Raw genomic sequence first — 13,039 nt, forward strand, 5'->3', positions numbered from 1 at the left:
TCCTTTGGTTCCTCATTAGGGAACCTCTTAGTGGTCAGTGGACGTCTACTGAGGTCTTCCTCACTGGAAATCACTGCCTCTTCCTCCTCTATAGGTTTGGCCATTTTGGTTGTATTGATGGCCTTGCACTCTCTCTTTGGATTCTCTTCTGTATTGCTTGGGAGAGTACTAGGAGGAGTTTCAGTAACTCTTTTACTCAGCTGACCCACTTGTGCCTCCAAATTTCTGATGGAGGACCTTGTTTTAGTCATGAAACTGAAAGTGGCCTTAGATAGATCAGAGACTATGTTTGCTAAGCCAGAGGGGCTCTACTCAGAATTCTTTGTCTGTTGCTGAGAAGATAATGGAAAAGGCTTGTTATTACCGAACCTATTTCTCCCACCGTTATTATTATTGAAGCCTTGTTGAGGCTTCTGTTCATCTTTCCATGAGAAATTTGGATGATTTTTCCATGAAGGATTATAGGTGTTTCTATAGGGTTCTCCCATGTAATTCACCTCTTCCATTGTAGGATTCTCAGGGTCATAAGCTTCTCCTTCAGAGGAGGCTTCTTTAGTACTGCCGGATGCATCTTGCAATCCAGTCAGATTCTGAGAAATGATATTAACTTACTGAGTCAATATTTTGTTCTGAGCCAATATGGCATTCAGAGTATCAATCTCAAGAACTCATTTCTTCTTAGTTAACCCATTATTCACAGGATTTCTTTCAGAAGTGTACATGAACTGGTTATTTGCAACCATCTCAATGAGTTCCTGGGCTTCTGTAGGTGTTTTCAGATGAAGAGATCCACCAGCAGAATGGTCTACTGACATCTTGGACAATTCAGACAGACCATCATAGAATATACATATGATGCTACATTTTGGAAGCATGTCAGAAGGACACCTTTTGGTTAATTGCTTGTATCTTTCCCAAGCTTCATAGAGAGATTCACCTTCCTTTTGTTTGAAGATTTGGACTTTGGTGCGCGAAATTGTGAACAATACTATTCACAACTCTCATAATCCCCAGTAATGAATCCCGAAAACTTGGTGTTCAATACCATGGCATTAACACAACTTCGCACAACTAACCAGCAAGTGCACTGGGTCGTCCAAGTAATAAACCTTACGCGAGTAAGGGTCGATCCCACGGAGATTGTTGGTATGAAGCAAGCTATGGTCATCTTGTAAATCTTAGTCAGGCAAACTCAAATGGGTATGGTGATAAACGCATAAAACATAAAGATAAAGATAGAGATACTTATGTAATTCATTGGTAGGAACTTCAGATAAGCATATGAAGATGCCTTCCCTTCCGTCTCTCTGCTTTCATACTGTCTTCATCCAATCCTTCTTACTCCTTTCCATGGCAAGCTTAAGCAAGGGTTTCACCGTTGTCAGTGGCTACCTCCCATCCTCTCAGTGGAAATGTTCAACGCACCCTGTCACGGCACGGCTATCCATCTGTCGGTTCTCGATCGGGCCGGAATAGAATCCAGTGATTCTTTTGCGTCTGTCACTAACGCCCCGCCCTCAGGAGTTTGAAGCACGTCACAGTCATTCAATCATTGAATCCTACTCAGAATATCACAGACAAGGTTAGACCTTCCGGATTCTCTTGAATGCCGCCATCAGTTCTTGCCTATACCACGAAGACTCTGATCTCACGGAATGGCTGGCTCGGTTGTCAGGCGAGCACTCGTTTGTCAGGCGATCAACCATGCATCGTGCAATCAGGAATCCAAGAGATATTCACCCAATCGAAGGTAGAACGTAGGTGGTTGTCAGTCACACGTTCATAGGTGAGAATGATGATGAGTGTCACGGATCATCACATTCATCAAGTTGAAGAACAAGTGATATCTTGGACAAAGAACAAGCGGAATTGAATAGAAGAACAATAGTAATTGCATTAATACTCGAGGTACAGCAGAGCTCCACACCTTAATCTATGGTGTGTAGAAACTCCACCGTTGAAAATACATAAGAACAAGGTCTAGGCATGGCCGAATGGCCAGCCTCCCAATGATCTAAGATAGCATAAGATGAAGATAGCTACCCAGATGATCTAAGAACTAGATGTCCAAAGATGAAAATACAATAGTAAAAGGTCCTACTTATAGAAAACTAGTAGCCTAATGTTTACAAAGATGAGTAAATGACATAAAAATCCACTTCCGGGCCCACTTGGTGTGTGCTTGGGCTGAGCATTGAAGCATTTTCGTGTAGAGACTCTTCTTGGAGTTAAACGCCAGCTTTTATGCCAGTTTGGGCGTTTAACTCCCATTTAGGTGCCAGTTCCGGCGTTTAACGCTGGAATTTCTGAGGGTGACTTTGAACGCCGGTTTGGGCCATCAAATCTTGGGCAAAGTATGGACTATCGTATATTGCTGGAAAGCCCAGGATGTCTACTTTCCAACTCCGTTGAGAGCGCGCCAATTGGGCATCTGTAGCTCCAGAAAATCCACTTCGAGTGCAGGGAGGTCAGAATCCAACAGCATCTGCAGTCCTTTTTCAGTCTCTGAATCAGATTTTTGCTCAGGTCCCTCAATTTCAGCCAGAAAATACCTGAAATCACAGAAAAACACACAAACTCATAGTAAAGTCCAGAAAAGTGAATTTTAACTAAAAACTAATAAAAATATACTAAAAAAGAAGAGAATATGCAATGAACTCCAAAAACATCTATGAAGATCAGTATTAATTAGATGAGCGGGGCTTTTAGCTTTTTGCCTCTGAACAGTTTTGGCATCTCACTTTATCCTTTGAAATTCAGAATGATTGGCTTCTTTAGGAACTCAGAATCCAGATAGTGTTATTGATTCTCCTAGTTAAGTATGATGATTCTTGAACACAGCTACTTATTGAGTCTTGGCCGTGGCCCAAAGCACTATGTCTTCCAGTATTACCACCGGATACATACATGCCACAGACACATAATTGGTTGAACCTTTTCAGATTGTGACTCAGCTTTGCTAGAGTCCCCAATTAGAGGTGTCCAGGGTTCTTAAGCACACTCTTTTTGCCTTGGATCACAACTTTACTTCTTTCTTTTTCTTTCTTTTTTCTCTTTCTTTTTTTTTCTTTTTCGTTTTTTTCTTCTCTCTTTTTTTCTTTTTTTTTTTTGTATTCACTGCTTTTTCTTGCTTCAAGATTCATTTTTATGATTTTTCAGATCCTCAGTAACATGTCTCCTTTTTCATCATTCTTTCAAGAGCCAACATTCATGAACCACAAATTCAAAAGACATATGCACTGTTTAAGCATACATTCAGAAGACAAAAGTAATGCCACCACATCAAAATAATTAAACTGCTATAAAATTCAAAATTCATGCAATTCTTTTCTTTTTCAATTAAGAACATTTTTCATTTAAGAAAGGTGATGGATTCATAGGACATTCATAACTTTAAGGCATAGACACTAAGACACTAATGATCATAAGACACAAACATAGATAAACATAAGCACTAAAATTTCGAAAAAAACAAGAAAATAAAAAACAAGGAGATTAAAGAACGGGTCCACCTTAGTGATGGCGGCTCTTTCTTCCTCTTGAAGATCCTATGGAGTGCTTGAGCTCCTCAATATCTCTTCCTTGTCTTTGTTGCTCATCTCTCATGATTCTTTGATCTTCTCTAATTTCATGGAGGAGGATGGAATGTTCTTGGTGCTCCACCCTTAGTTGTCCCATGTTGGAACTCAATTCTCCTAGGGAGGTGTTCAGTTGCTCCCAATAGTTTTGTGGAGGAAGGTGCATCCCTTGAGGTATCTCAGGGATCTCATGATGAGAGGGGTCTCTTGTTTGCTCCATCCTCTTCTTAGTGATGGGCTTGTCCTCATCAATGGGGATGTCTCCCTCTATGTCAACTCCAACTGAATAACAGAGGTGACAAATGAGATGAGGAAAGGCTAACCTTGCTAAGGTAGAGGACTTGTCCGCCACCTTATAGAGTTCTTGGGCTATAACCTCATGAACTTCCACTTCTTCTCCAATCATGATGCTATGAATCATGATGGCCCGGTCTAGAGTAACTTCGGACCGGTTGCTAGTGGGAATAATTGAGCGTTGGATAAACTCCAACCATCCTCTAGCCACGGGTTTGAGGTCATGCCTTCTCAATTGAACCGGCTTCCCTCTTGAATCTCTCTTCCATTGGGCGCCCTCTTCACAAATGTTAGTGAGGACTTGGTCCAACCTTTGATCAAAGTTGACCCTTCTAGTGTAAGGATGTTCATCTCCTTGCATCATGGGCAAATTGAATGCCAACCTTACACTTTCCGAACTAAAATCCAAGTATTTCCCCCGAACCATAGTAAGATGATTCTTTGGATTCGGGTTCACACTTTGATCATGGTTCTTGGTGATCCATGCATTGGCATAGAACTCTTGAACCATTAAGATTCTGACTTGTTGAATGGGGTTGGTAAGAACTTCCCAACCTCTTCTTCGGATCTCATGTCTTATCTCCGGATATTCACCCTTTTTGAGTGAAAAAGGGACCTCGGGGATCACCTTCTTCAAGGCCACAACTTCATAGAAGTGGTCTTGATGCACCCTTGAGATGAATCTTTCCATCTCCCATGACTCGGAGGTGAAAGCTTTTGCCTTCCCTTTCCTCTTTCTAGAGGTTTCTCCGGCCTTGGATGCCATAAATGGTTATGGAAAAACGAAAAAGCAACGCTTTTACCACACCAAACTTAAAAGGTTTGCTCGTCCTCGAGCAAAAGGAGAAAAAAGAGAGTAGAAGAAGAAGAAATGAGGAAAAAGGGAATGGCCTTTGTGTTTGGCCAAAGAGGGGGAGAAGTGGTGTTTAGGTTGTGTGAAAATGAAGGGGTGAAGAAGGGTATATATAGGGGAGGGGGAAGGGTAAGGTTCGGTCAAGTAAGGGTGGGTTTGGGTGGGAAAGTGATTTGAATTTGAATGGTGAGGTAGGTGGGGTTTTATGAAGGATGGATGTGAGTGGTGAAGAGAAGATGGGATTTGATAGGTGAAGGGTTTTTGGGGAAGAGGTGTTGAGGTGATTGGTGAATGAGTGAAGAAGAGAGAGAGTGGTGGGGTTGGTGGGGATCCTGTGGGGTCCACAGATCCTGTGGTGTCAAGGAAAAGTCATCCCTGCACCAAATGGCAAGCAAAATCACGTTTTGAGCCAATTCTGGCGTTAAACGCCGGGCTGGTGCCCCTTTCTGGCGTTTAACGCCAGGTTCTTGCCCTTTTCTGGCATTTAACGCCAGTCTGGTGCCCCTTTCTGGCGTTAAACGCCCAGAATGGTGCCAGACTGGGCGTTAAACGCCCATCTGCTAGCCTTACTGGCGTTTAAACGCCAGTAAATTCTTCCTCCAGGGTGTGCTGTTTTTCTTCCTGTTTTTCATTCTGTTTTTGCTTTTTCAATTGATTTTGTGACTTCTCATGATCATCAACCTACAAAAAAACATAAAATAACAAAAGAAAATAGATAAAATGTAACATTGGGTTGCCTCCCAACAAGCGCTTCTTTAATGTCAGTAGCTTGACAGATGGCTCTCATGGAGCCTCACAAATGATCAGAGCAATGTGGGAACCTCCCAACACCAAACTTAGAGTTTGAATGTGGGGGTTCAACACCAAACTTAGAGTTTGGTTGTGGCCTCCCAACACCAAACTTAGAGTTTGACTGTGGGGGCTCTGTTTGACTCTGATTTGAGAGAAGCTCTTCATGCTTCCTCTCCATGGTGACAGAGGGATATCCTTGAGCCTTAAACACAAAGGATTCTTCATTCACTTGAATGATCAGTTCGCCTCTATCAACATCAATCACAGCCTTTGCTGTGGCTAGGAAGGGTCTGCCAAGGATGATGGTTTCATCCATGCACTTCCCAGTCTCTAGGACTATGAAATCAGCAGGGATGTAATGGTTTTTAATCTTCACCAAAACATCCTCTACAAGTCCATGAGCTTGTTTTCTTGAGTTATCTGCCATCTCTAATGAGATTCTTGTAGCTTGCACCTCAAAGATCCTTAGCTTCTCCATTACTGAGAGAGGCATGAGGTTTACACTTGACCCTAAGTCACACAGAGCCTTCTTGAAGGTCATGGTGCCTATGGTACAAGGTATTGAAAACTTCCCAGGGTCCTGCCTCTTTTGAGGTAATTTCTGCCTAGACAAGTCATCCAGTTCTTCGGTGAGCAAAGGCGGTTCATTCTCCCAAGTCTCATTTCCAAATGACTTGTCATTTAGCTTCATGATTGCTCCAAGGTATTTAGCAACTTGCTCTTCAGTGACATATTCATCCTCTTCAGAGGAAGAATACTCATCAGAGCTCATGAAAGGCAGAAGTAAGTCCAATGGAATCTCTATGGTCTCATTTTGAGCCTCAGATTCCCATGGTTCCTTATTGGGGAACTCAATGGAGGTCAGTGCACGCCCACTGAGGTCTTCCTCAGTGGCGTTCACTTCCTCTCCTTCCTCTCCAAATTCGGCCATGTTGATGGCCTTGCACTCTCCTTTTGGATTTTCTTCTGTATTGCTTGGGAGAGTACTTGGAGGGAGTTCAGTAATTTTCTTGCTCAGCTGTCCCACTTGTGCCTCCAAATTCCTAATGGAGGACCTTGTTTCAGTCATGAAACTTTGAGTGGTTTTGATTAGATCAGAGACCATGGTTGCTAAGTCAGAGGGGTTCTGCTTAGAATTCTCTGTCTGTTGCTGAGAAGATGATGGAAAAGGCTTGCCATTGCTAAACCTGTTTCTTCCACCATTATTGTTGTTGAAACCTTGTTGAGATCTCTGTTGATCCTTCCATGAGAAATTTGGGTGATTTCTCCATGAAGAATTATAGGTGTTTCCATAGGGTTCTCCTAGGTAATTCACCTCTTCCATTGAAGGGTTCTCAGGATCATAGGCTTCTTCTTTTGATGAAGCATCCTTAGTACTGCTTGGTGGATTTTGCATTCCAGACAGACTTTGAGTGATCAAATTGACTTGTTGAGTCAATATCTTGTTCTGAGCCAGAATGGCATTCAGAGCATCAATCTCAAGAACTCCTTTCTTCTGATTTGCCCCATTGTTCACAGGATTTCTTTCAGAAGTGTACATGAATTGGTTATTTGCAACCATTTCAATTAGCTCTTGAGCTTCTGTAGGCGTCTTCTTCAGATGAAGAGATCCTCCAGCAGAGCTATCCAAAGACATCTTGGATAGTTCAGAGAGACCATCATAGAAAATACCTATGATGCTCCATTCAGAAAGCATGTCAGAAGGACATTTTCTGATCAATTGTTTGTATCTTTCCCAAGCTTCATAGAGGGATTCTCCATCCTTCTGTCTGAAGGTTTGGACTTCCACTCTAAGCTTACTCAATTTTTGAGGTGGAAAGAACTTTGCCAAGAAGGCATTGACTAGCTTTTCCCATGAGTCCAGGCTTTCTTTAGGTTGTGAGTCCAACCATGTCCTAGCTCTGTCTCTTACAGCAAAAGGGAATAGCATAAGTCTGTAGACCTCAGGGTCAACCCCATTAGTCTTGATAGTGTCACAGATTTGTAAGAACTCAGCTAAAAACTGATGAGGATCTTCCAATGGAAGTCCATGAAACTTGCAATTCTGTTGCATTAGAGAAACTAATTGAGGCTTAAGCTCAAAGTTGTTTGCTCCAATGGCAGGGATAGAGATGCTTCTCCCATAGAAGTCGGGAGTAGGTGCAGTAAAGTCACCCAGCACCTTCCTTGCATTGTTGGCATTGTTGTTGTTTTCGGCTGCCATGTGTTCTTCTTCTTTGAAGATTTCTGTTAGGTCCTCTGCAGAGAGTTGTGCCTTAGCTTCTCTTAGCTTTCGCTTCAAGGTCCTTTCAGGTTCAGGGTCAGCTTCAACAAGAATGCTTTTGTCTTTGTTCCTGCTCATATGAAAGAGAAGAGAACAAGAAAGTGTGGAATCCTCTATGTCACAGTATAGAGATTCCTTGAGGTGTCAGAGGAAAAGAAAAATAGAAGATAGAGGTAGAAAATTCGAACTTATCAAGAATGATGGAGTTCGAATTGTGCATTGAGGAATAGTGTTAGTCCATAAATAGAAGGATGTGAGAGGAGGGAAGGTGATTTTCGAAAATTAAGTAAAAGAATTTGAAAACATTTTTGAAAAACACTAATTAATTTTCGAAAATAAGAGTGAGAAAGAAATCAAGTGATTTTTGAAAAAGATTTTGAAATTAGAAGTCAAAAAGATTTGATTGAAAACTATTTTGAAAAAGATGTGGTTAAGAAGATATGATTGGTTTTTTTAAAAAAAATGTGATTGAGAAAATATGATTTGAAAACAATTTTAAAAAGATTTGATTTTAAAAGTTAATGACTTGGCTAACAAGAAAAGATATGATTCAAACATTAAACCTTTCTCAACAGAAAAGGCAACATACTAAAAATGTTCAATCAAATCATTAATTGTTAGCAAGTATCTTTGAAAAAGGAAAGAAATTGATTTTGAAAACATTTGATTGAAAAGATATGATTTGAAGAAGATTTGATTTTGAAAAACTTTGAAAACTTGAAAAAAAATTGATTTGAAAACAAAATCCTCCCCCTTGTGCCATCCTGGCGTTAAACGCCCAGAATGGTGCACATTCTGGCGTTTAACGCCCAATGCACTACCTTTTTGGGCGTTAAACGCCCAACCAGGCACCCTGGCTGGCGTTTAAACGCCAGTCTATCCTTCTTCACTGGGCGTTTTGAACGCCCAGCTTTTTCTGTGCAATTCCTCTACTGTATGTTCTGAATCTTCAATTCTCTGCATTATTGACTTGAGAAGACACAAATTAAAAATATTTTTGGATTTTTAATAATGAGGAATAATCAAAATGCAACTAAAATCAAATAACAATGCATGCAAGACACCAAACTTAGCAGTTTGTATACTACTGACACTAACAAAATGAGAATGCATATGACAAAACACAAAACACTCAAGTCAAGAGAATTTAAAGATCAGAGTAATGAAATCATCAAGAACATCTTGAAGATCACTTAAGACACATGAATGCAAGAAGAACAGAAACATGCAATTGACACCAAACTTAAAATGAGACACTAGACTCAACAAGAAACATAAAATATTTTTGGTTTTTATGATTTTGTAATTTTTTTTTTATTTTTTCGAAAATTAAGTGGAAAAGAAAATAAACATATCAAAATTCTTAATGAGAATTCCAGGAATCATGCAATGTTAGTCTAAAGCTTTAGTCTAAAGGAATTAGACATGGCTAGCCAAGCTTCAGCAAGACATTGCATTCAAGAGCTAAATTGATGAGAATCAATCAGCTTTGGTGATGATAAGAACATCACCTTGAAACACTAGAATTCATTCTTAAGGACTCTGAAGAAAAATACCTAATCTAAGCAACAAGATGAACCGTCAATTGTCTATACTCGAACAATCCCCGGCAACGGCGCCAAAAACTTGGTGCGCGAAATTGTGAACAATACTTTTCACAACTCTCATAATCCCCAGTAATGAATCCCAAAAACTTGGTGTTCAATACCATGGCATTAACACAACTTCGCACAACTAACCAGCAAGTGCACTGGGTCGTCCAAGTAATAAACCTTACGCGAGTAAGGGTCGATCCCACGGAGATTATTGGTATGAAGCAAGCTATGGTCATCTTGTAAATCTTAGTCAGGCAAACTCAAATGGGTATGGTGATAAACGCATAAAACATAAAGATAAAGATAGAGATACTTATGTAATTCATTGGTAGGAACTTCAGATAAGCGTATGAAGATGCCTTCCCTTCCGTCTCTCTGCTTTCCTACTGTCTTCATCCAATCCTTCTTACTCCTTTCCATGGCAAGCTTAAGCAAGGGTTTCACCGTTGTCAGTGGCTACCTCCCATCCTCTCAGTGGAAATGTTCAACGCACCCTGTCACGGCACTGATGAGAAGTCATCATATACCCATTTTTCAAGCTAATTTCACTTGTTTTGTTAGCATTTATGCACTTTCTTGCATCCTAAGTTAGTGATTTGGAGTGAAAATGCATAACTTCTTTAAATCAAGCAACTACCATGAATTTAATGTTAATCATTGAGGTTTGAGCTCATTTTAATTGAATTTTAATTGATTTATAAGCCTCTTGAATTTAGTGATACTTTGAGTGGTTGTTTGGTTTATTTTAGGTGAAGAAAAGAAAAGAAAATGAAAAGCGTGGCCCAAGAAGTGTGACACAAGAAAAGGAAAGCATGGCCAAAGAGGAGATAAGCGTGCCGCATCACAATGGGAGAAGCAACATTGCCCTCCACAAGGGCAGAATGCCCTCTAGGAGGGCAGCATTAAGTGACCGAACCAAGAAAGGCAACTCTGCCCTGCCCACTCCAAGGGCAGAGCACAAATGGTGCCTAGGAACCAAGAGAAAGCAATTTCTGCCCTGCCCTTGTGGAGAGCAGGATCGGGCTCTCAAAGGAAAGAAATCAAAGGAAAAATAGCTCCCATGCATGCCACAAGGTTCGAACCAAGAACCATGAGGAAGCCAAAGACTAAGGGTGACTACCGTGCCAAGAAACCAAGAAAATAAATAGCGTGTTTGCACCCTCCCAGGTTCGAACCCGAGACGTGAAGGAAGGAACCTTGCCCTGCCCTTGGCGCGGGCAGGGCAGCATTTGAAGCTGGCGCACCAAAATTCAAAAGCTGGCGCATCAAGTTTGTTCCTTGCGCACCAACCGCGCGCAACGCTCCTCAATCTGGCGCATCAAACTTCCTGCCCTGCCCTTGGCGCGGGCAGGGCAGCGTCCCACGCACCAACGTGCATCGCGCGCTCCTCAATTCTGGCGCATCAACATTTTCTGCCCCGCCCTTGGCGCGGGCAGGGCAGCCTCTGGCGCACCAAACTCACGCCAATTTCCTTTCCTGGCGCACCAACCCTCGCACCACAAGCACCAAGGCCGCACCAAATCACACCACCATGCATCAATTTTCTGCCCTGCCCTCCACAAGGGCAGGGCAGCCTCCTGGGAGTAGTTTTTGGGCCAAAATTCAAATTAAAAATTCATTTGAATTCATTTCTTCACCAATCTAAAAGCCCATCCAAATCCCATTATCCAAGAATAGAAAGTGTATAAATAGGAGTTAGTTTGATGTAATTAGGACCTTTAGCTACCTTTATGCTCACTTTTGAACTTTTACCTTGGCTTTTGAATTTTCACTTTCACATTCCTTTGGAGCTTTGACTCTCTTGGAATTGTTCTTGAGAGAATTGGCCGAGAACTAAGAGGATCAAGGGAGAATTGATTGATCTCCTTCCTCATTTCCCTTGGGCAATTCTACTCTCTGTTTTTCTGAGTATTGGATGTGTGAAATTGGGGAAATTCTGTCCCAATTCCCATTCAAACTCTTTGCACTTTGATTTCTGCATAATTAAATTCCAATTCTGTTCCTCTATTGCTTCTTCTTTAATTTTCTGTCAATTGCTTAGTTCATTCAGATCTGGGAAGGAAATTGGGTTTTAGGCTCTGCTACCTAAGCCCTTGGGATCCTGAGATCACAATTTCACTTTTGGTTCTTCTGTGAACCTTTGCTGCGTTTTATTTTCTCTTTGTTTGAATGCTCTTTGCTTCTGATTTACTTTCTGCTCAACCATTTACTGCAATTTACTTCTTCTTTGTTTAGATCTTACAATCCCATTCCTCAATTCCTTTTTACTTTCTAGCAATTTATCTTTCTTGCCATTTAAGTTACTGCAATTTAAGTTTCTTGCACTTTAAGTTTCAGTCATTTACTTTCTTGCTCTTTAAGATTCTGCACATTTACAATTCTGTTCTTCAATTTACTGCATTTCTCCCTTCCCCCTTTACATTTACTGTCCTTTAACTTCTGTTAAACACAAATCACTCAACCAAAACTTGATTCGCTTGACTAAATCACCCACTAAACTAAAATTGCTCAATCCTTCAATCCCTGTGGGATCGACCTCACTCATGTGAGTTATTATTACTTGATGCGACCCGGTACACTTGCCGGTGAGTTTTGTGTTGGATCGTTTTCCACACATCAAGTTTTTGGCGCCGTTGCCGGGGATTGAAATAGATTGACAATGATTAAGTGAAGTGGAGGTCTAGATTAAGCATTTTTTTTTCTGTTATTCTAACTCTTACTAACACATTAACTGTTTGAGTTTTTGCTTAAACTAACCAACCAGAACTTCATTCTAGCTACAGATTGAAGTTCCATAGTATTTCTGGGTTTGTGTGTTTATTGTTGTGTGTTTGTATGTCAGGTATAGGAAGATCCTCTACTATCCACTCTGAAATTGATCAAAGGACTCTTCGGAGAATAAGAAGAGCTGAAAGAGGGAAGAATATTGTTGGAGAAGAAGAAGAATCTGAGGAGGAATTCCAAGATATGGAAGGAGATACCAATCAACCAGGAGGAGGAGCCAACAATGACCAACAGAGAAGAGTCTTGGCTTCATACACATTTGCAAATGCTAGGCATTATGGGAGTAGCATTCTTCCTCCCAATGTCAATGCAAACAACTTTGAACTCAAGCCACAACTCATCACTCTGGTTCAAAACAATTGTTCTTTTGGAGGAGGGCCTTTGGAGGATCCAAACCAACATTTGTCTACTTTCTTGAGAATTTGTGACACAGTGAAAACAAATGGTGTACCTCCTGATAGCTATAAGTTGCTTCTCTTCCCATTCTCTCTCAGGGATAAAGCAACTCAATGGCTAGAGACCTTTCCAAAAGAAAGCATCAACACTTGGGATGACTTGGTGAGCAAGTTTCTTGCCAAATTCTACCCTCCTCAAAGAGTCCTAAGGTTGAAGACAGAGGTTCAAACATTCACTCAATTGGAGGCCGAGAGCTTATATGAAGCATGGGAAAGATACAAGGCTCTATTGAGGAAGTGTCCACCAGAGATGTTCACTGAGTGGGACAAGCTACAAAACTTCTATGAAGGCCTCACTCTTAAAGCTCAAGAAGCTCTTGATCACTCTGCCGGAGGCTCTCTACAACTCATGAAAACCACAGAGGAAGCTCGAAACCTCATTGATATGGTGGCCAACAACCAATATTTCTTTGCTCATCAAAGAC

The 13,039-nt window shown here is 41.1% G+C and overlaps 1 non-coding gene across 1 annotated transcript; it reads left to right on the forward strand.

The window, feature by feature from the left end:
- The first annotated feature begins 7,207 nt into the window (after positions 1 to 7,207).
- On the forward strand, positions 7,208 to 7,315 carry LOC130964855 (small nucleolar RNA R71). The gene has a single exon (XR_009080923.1). It is a non-coding gene; the product is annotated as a small nucleolar RNA R71 (small nucleolar RNA).
- The last annotated feature ends 5,724 nt before the right edge of the window (positions 7,316 to 13,039 follow it).

Source organism: Arachis stenosperma, chromosome 2, assembly GCF_014773155.1.
Source record: "Arachis stenosperma cultivar V10309 chromosome 2, arast.V10309.gnm1.PFL2, whole genome shotgun sequence".
Lineage (NCBI taxonomy): Eukaryota > Viridiplantae > Streptophyta > Magnoliopsida > Fabales > Fabaceae > Arachis > Arachis stenosperma.